This window comes from Melanotaenia boesemani, chromosome 2 (assembly GCF_017639745.1).
Source record: "Melanotaenia boesemani isolate fMelBoe1 chromosome 2, fMelBoe1.pri, whole genome shotgun sequence".
NCBI classification, from domain to species: Eukaryota; Metazoa; Chordata; class Actinopteri; order Atheriniformes; family Melanotaeniidae; genus Melanotaenia; species Melanotaenia boesemani.
The window spans coordinates 7,137,920-7,144,550 of record NC_055683.1 but is presented as its reverse complement, the minus strand read 5'-3'; the positions used below and the strand labels follow the sequence as shown (position 1 = coordinate 7,144,550).

The 6,631-nt window shown below is 43.1% G+C and overlaps 1 long non-coding RNA gene across 1 annotated transcript; it reads left to right on the top strand.

Annotated features, from left to right (window-relative positions):
* Positions 1–4,401: 4,401 nt before the first annotated feature.
* Positions 4,402–6,394, top strand: LOC121655711. The gene is made up of 3 exons (XR_006013275.1): positions 4,402–4,710; positions 5,116–6,039; positions 6,254–6,394. It is a non-coding gene; the product is annotated as an uncharacterized LOC121655711 (long non-coding RNA).
* The last annotated feature ends 237 nt before the right edge of the window (positions 6,395–6,631 follow it).

Here is a 6,631-nt window from a genome sequence, read left to right as displayed (position 1 = left end):
TGACCTCTGCAGTCCCTCCCTCTGTGATGTAGAGCTCTGTGTAGATCTGGTTCAGAAGGGTTGGGTTTCCTGCTTTAGCAATCCCCTCAAACACACACTGGAACTTCTTCTTCAGACCACATTTTAGTTTACGTTGACAAGCTGCAGCCAGAAGTTCTGAAAGAAAAGAAGAAATAAGACGAGTCAGTAAAGATTTGAAGCCTCTGAGGAATGAAGATGTGAATATGTGATGTTCATGTGTTGAGACATCAGTAAATGTGTCATTTATCCAGCAGCTTCAATCTTTAGAGAAATCCTCTTACTGCTCTGCAGACGCTCAGCCAGCTCCTCCTGCTTCATCCTCCTCAGGAAGTCCACTGTGATCTTCACTAACGCCTCTCTGCTGCTCTTCCTCTGCTCCTCATCCTCACCCTCCAACACTGAGCATTCTGGGTAATCTGGACTCAGAAGCTTCTGGATCTTCTTCAGCTCCTTCTTCATGAAAGTGATCATGTTGTCCTCCAGCAGCTGGAAGAGAAACGATATGAAGGACACAATCAGACTGAAATCATGGAGCCAAACATCAGATCCATGTTGGACACACTGACAATCCACTGGTCTACAAAGGTCAGCATGGAGATGATGTGGACAGAAGAGATGGAAAAGTAGTTGTTGTACATGTACAGACCATAAATATGGAGTCCAGCTGTGTTTGATGCTGCTGGGCAGACTGACCACTGGGAAGCCCTGAGCTCTGCTGGTCCACTCTGTGGAGGAATCAGGAAGAATCACATCACATTCTGTCACATGGAGAAGCTGCTTTCAGCTTTTAGGAAGCTCTCACCAACACCTTCATGAAGCTCTGTGCTGAGAAGCTGGACAATAAACAGAAAGCAGAACATCTCTTACTATTCTAAACTGACACACAACGACCAGATGCAGCTAAATATTTCAGTTAGAAGAAGAAATGGTCAAATTCCATGGATTTACTTCTGCATGTGTCTCCAGAAAGGAAGAACTTCCTCAGCAGCTTCTGTTGCTGCCAGCTGGAGATGGCGGATAATGAAAAGACTGTCAGTCACATCAGCTGAGAGGCTGCAGGAGACCAGCACAGAAGAGCTGAGCTTGGATTTAGTCCAGCACACCAAGTGTTTTCAGTCCATCTCTGAATCTAAGACAGAGACAGACAGATTGAAGAGGTTTTTATTGGTTTAAAAAGAAAAAAACTCAAATAAAATTCAGTAAAAATGCAGAAAAAGACGACATTTACACGTTAAACTGAAAAGTATGTGAAAAGTCAGCAGTTGGTTTCTTTAAAAGCTGTGTTGTCCAGACTTTGGTGATCGGCATCTCTGTTGAGCACCAGATTCCCTTATTATTTGATCTCAGTCAAATTCCAGAGCAAAGCCCCACATTTACTCCTCGCTAGAAATTTAACACGTCTTCAGTTTGTTCATAGACACAAAGTTTAAAGAAAGTTCATGAAGAGCTGACGTTACAAAGATTAGTGCTGACTGACAATGTTTAGCTTGTTTCACCAAGAGAGCAGAACATCCCAGAATCCGCTGTGTTGGTCTGACGGACACAACTTTCCATTTCTAGACTTTGTGTATCAGATCTGCATCCAGCTGCTGTCCAGCTGCAGTTTGGCTGAAATCAGTCTGTTGCCACATGCCGTCAGAAACTCTAGGCTGGAAAACATCAAGTACAATGTAGAAAAGTTTCAAGTAAACAGTCCTTAAAAAACACAACAACAACAAACTTATTAATGCACAACACGCAGCTCCAATAAAGCAGCGACACATCTGCTTGTTTTCCATCCTTCATGAGGACATGACTCAGCAGGTCTACCGTCAATAACATGAGTCAGCAGGAATTTACAGGAATTTACCACATGTACTTTATTAATTACTACATGAATCATGAAGGTAAATCCATGTCAGTAGTCAGTACAGCACGTTTACACATTGATAGAAAGAACAATGACATATAAGTGCAGACCTGACATCAGCTGACAGCTTCCCTCCAAAGGCGTCTCTTATTGGTTCAGGAACTCCGTTGGTCCCAGATTTCTGGAATTCAGATCCGTTCAGTTCATGCCCTCGTTCAGCAGCTTCTGCTTTGTGCCACGTTTGATGACAGAACAGCTGGATGTCCCGGAAGAAGGACGACGTCCTTGTTTCCAGTATCATGATCCTGATTTTAGCCTGAAAATAGAACACATTTATTTTATAGTTAATATTTGATGTTTGTAGAAAGTTCCCACAGTTGTTAAATGTTAAATGAATCATGCAAACCTTCACTAACTAAATCAAACTCTAGCCAGTGTAAATGCTTTGAGACGTCCTCATGTTGCCGTGGTTACGGACGGAGCAAACGGCCGCTAGTTGTGTTAAACACACACTAAGCTCCAACAGTGATGTGACTGGACTGATGGAAGCAGTTTCCAGAACTCTTTATCTGAACTGACAGAAACATGTTTGATAAAACTCAGCCTAAAAGAAAAGTCACTTTTCTTTGTGTTTTACTAAAAGACTAAAAATAAAAGAGCAGCTTCATTTTACCAGCTTTATTTTTATCCCATCAGCTTGTGAATAAACTAATTATGTAATGTGTGTTCCAGATAAGTGGTGGAAAGACGACTGTAACAGCTGCTCTGGTGAGGAGAGTGTGTTATTAAAATAGTCCCATTAACTGGGGCAGGAAGAATGGAGCAGACCCCCAACTGGACCGGGTCTAGAGTCTGCAGGTTATTAGGTGTGAACGCAGCCTCCAGCAAAGAAAGACTTTCTGTCCTCTGACAACATGTCATACAACACGTTATTCCCCAGCTGCCACTGCTGATGCTTCTATGACTCTCAGAAGTGTGTTTCTCTTTAATGGGAGCAGCAGCACAGCCTGCAGCTACATGAGCAAACACACACTACAGGACGGACTTAGTCCACTGGAACTAACACTTGGAGATTCTATTCACATTTTATTTTCACCTTTTCCTCGGTCGGGACGTCCAGCTGCCAAAGTGTTTGTGAGTCTTGTGTCTTAAAGACCGTGGCGACCCTCTGGTCCAGGTCTTGAGTACATGCCTGGACTGCTGAGGCTTTAGGTCTGAAGAGTTCTCTCATCTGATGCTGGACCCGGTCTGAGTTTTATTAGGGACGGATGAACCGTCCTCTGCTGCTCAAGAGACCAACACAACCATGTCATGATGAAAGATTTCTGAAACCACTGCGTCTCATTTCTTCCATCCATGTCAGGCGGGAACTAGAGACGACCTGCACCTGCTTCTCAGCCAATCACAGCGCAGCATAAACTGCCTGCCTTTTCCACCAAACTCCTTCTGTTTCCACCATATCTTTCCTCACACACACACACACACACACACTCTTCTTGTACATACATGTTCTATTCTTACATGCAGATATTACCGTATTAACTACGTCCACTGAATTAGAGAAAATAAATGAAAGAGGGAAAGAAAATGTGAGCATGTGAGAGTAAGAATATATGTACAGTATGTGAGAGAGAAAATGTGTGTGTGTGTGAATAAAACAGTGTGTGTGTGTGAGGATGAATTATGGCCTATACAGCTCCTCATACCTGTCTGTCCACTTCTACCTCACCTGTCTAGTTTCCTCCTGTCAGCAGCATCTTTTCATCTCCTCCATCATGTCCTCACTGAGGAGTCTCATATTAAAGTAGAAGCAGGTCAAAGTGGTGATTGGTCTCTTAGAGGCTGGGGGTGAAAGCTTCTCACACACAAGGAGCTCAGACATTTCATTCATTTCCCTCATGTTTGATGAAGCTGCTTAAAAACAGTCAGATGTAGAGGAGAAGGGATTAGATGGAGACAGAAGCCAAACCTGACCCCCCTCCTCCTTTCAGAGTGGAGCCTATTGGAGAGCGATGGCTGAGACCAGGTCTGAGAAAGTGTGTGTGTGTGTGTTTTCATTGGATTCATCACTTTCAAAGTCAGCATCAAAGTGCCAATAGATCAACACCTGAATCTGGATTGGTTCTGTTCTCTCCATCAGATTCCTGGAAAGTCAATGGAAGCAAACACGGTGAACAGGAAGCTCCACCTGTCTGACAACAACAGGAAGTTTCCATTAGTGGACGTCCCTCAGTCATGTCCTGATCATCCAGACAGATGTGATGGCGCCCTCTTCAGGTTCTGTGTGGAAATGTTCTGACTGCTCGCTGTTACTGGGATGTTAGTGGAGAGGAGACGTTTGTCAGTGAGTTCCAGAGGAACCAGAAGGAGAGGAACCAGTAAAGACGGCGTGTTGGGAGGAAATGAATCCTCATGGAGTCTGAGCTGCTCTCATCGTCATGGTTACGCTGTCTCTCACTATAACAGATGAACAACATGTCCTCCTCCTCCGTCTCCAGCAGTAGCAGCGTATGTGGAGCGTCCTCCTGGAACTCTGTCCTTCTACAGAGTCTCCTCTGACTCTGATCTTCCTCCACATCTTCATCAGCACCTTCATCATCCTCTGCTTCCTGGGTTTGGCTTCTTGTTCAGCTTGTTTTCTTCCTCAGTGTTTGTGTTGTGTAAAGAGTTTGATCCTGTCAGACATTATTAACCAGAGTTCAGTCTGGAAGCGTCTGTCTTCTTCAGAAACAGCCTTTCAGATTCACGTATGAAACTCTTCTAGATGATTCCTTGGATGTTTCCTGTTTTCCCTCCTTTAAAGATAGAAGCTGGGATTCTTCCAGGATCAACTGGACATGGTTTGTGTTTAGTTCTTGTCAGTTTCACTTCATGATGCTGGAAATGAAAATCCTCCCAGTGCGTCGCTCTGTTTGCCTCATTCTGTCCTTCATTTGACTTTTTCACTCTTTCACATGTTGAATTAGAGATTTTTTCACATCAGAAATAGTTTCTGAAACAAAAAGTCGAATGTTCAGTTTTCCCATTCTGTCTCCAGATGTTTGACTTTGGATTAAATTCTTCAAGCTCCACATTTCAAATAAACTTTCATGAATCTGTTTTCAGTCAGCAGGTGAATTTTAAATGTTTGAGCTGAAAACTTTCACTGTTTCATTTAAATGTAGTTTATCAGCTTCAGTCAGCTTCATGTTTCTTTAAATGAAGATTTTGATGCTTTTATTTGAACATTCCTGACTTTCTTACAGGGATAATTGAAGGTTGGAGCTTCTACCTCACCTGGCAGTAAAAGCTGAACCTGCATGAACCATCAGGGAATTTAAAGATGGAAAAGCAGCTCATTTGTGCACATTGAAATAATTCAGACCTTTAAGGCCTTTGTGAAGTATTGATGCATGTAGCGGCTCAAACAGGGAGAGCAGCTGCTAATCCTGCCATCACCTCAACCAGAGTTTACACTTCAGAGCTAAACTAGAAACTTCTGCCATTTCTACACAATCAAGCCAACAGTGATGCTGAAGCAGAAGAGCTCATTTCTGACAAACCTTTACACGGAAAAGAAGCAGCGACACTAAACCAGCAGAGGAAGTCTGAGGAAACCTTTTAGAAACACTCAGCTTCTAAAATCAGCTTCAACATGAATCACTGATGGGATTAAAAGATGTTTCCATCAGCAGCAGGAACAACAGTTTCCTGCACTTTGTTCTGATTCTAGCTGCCATTTTATCATAGAAAGAAGAGCCAGCAGGACCTGAGACTGGACTCATGAGACTGGACCGCTGTAGCCATGCACACACAGCTGGATGATGCAGATGTTAGAGGGAACGATGGAGACTCAGAGGAGAAAAAGCTTTGATCCTCTGAGTTCAGAGCTCATCTCATGGCTGTTTGAAGGCTCATCATGATCTAAAGTTGGACTTAAACCTGAATCCGAGTTCAGTGTGAACAGTTCTAATGATGCTCAGATGATGCATTAATCCCAGCAGGAAAAACATCTGGAACGTTCTGGCCTTTCCATCAGATTCTTTCCTGCTATCAACATGTTGGTGCTTGTGTTGTGATGATGTCGTTTCAGACTGGAAACTTCTGGAAACTGCATCATGAAGATTCTTGTGTTCAAACTGGAACAAAGACGTGACAATAAACACATTTCATTCTCCTCCACTTCCTGTGTGTGAGCGTGACGGCCAGCCACACATGCTAATATCTCCACCTCACCACCAGTAGATTTCCACTTTCATTGTCTCTGCAAGCAGAAGTCTAAACACGATACACACTATTTCACACACCTCTTTCCTTCCTTTCATTCCTCATACCTACAATATTGAACACACCTTCACGCTGTGAGGTCAGATTATGTTCGTATTCATGTTTCTTTTCTTTCAGGTACCTGGGTTCAGTCTCTCCTTCCTGGTGCAGCAAAGGCCTGGTCCAGGTCTGAGGACTGATAAACTACTGCAGCTTCATTGGATTCCACCACAACCCCCCTATGACACTGCAGAGTCATTGGGGGGGTTTGGGCTTCATTTTGAGGTTGGTTCAAAATGTAGTAGCCATTTTATTTCCCCTCTTTGTGTTTACTTTGGCTTTTCTAAACTGGTATTTAACTTCCTGTTTGATTGTTCAGGAAGTTTGTTTCTGTTCATTTATTCCTTCATTTCTTTCACTTCTCTTTACTTCGGATTTTCACTCTACTTCTATTTATTTGGCCTCTTGTCAGGCTGTTTAGTTAAATCCTGGATGTGGTGACAGGTTTCAGGTTTT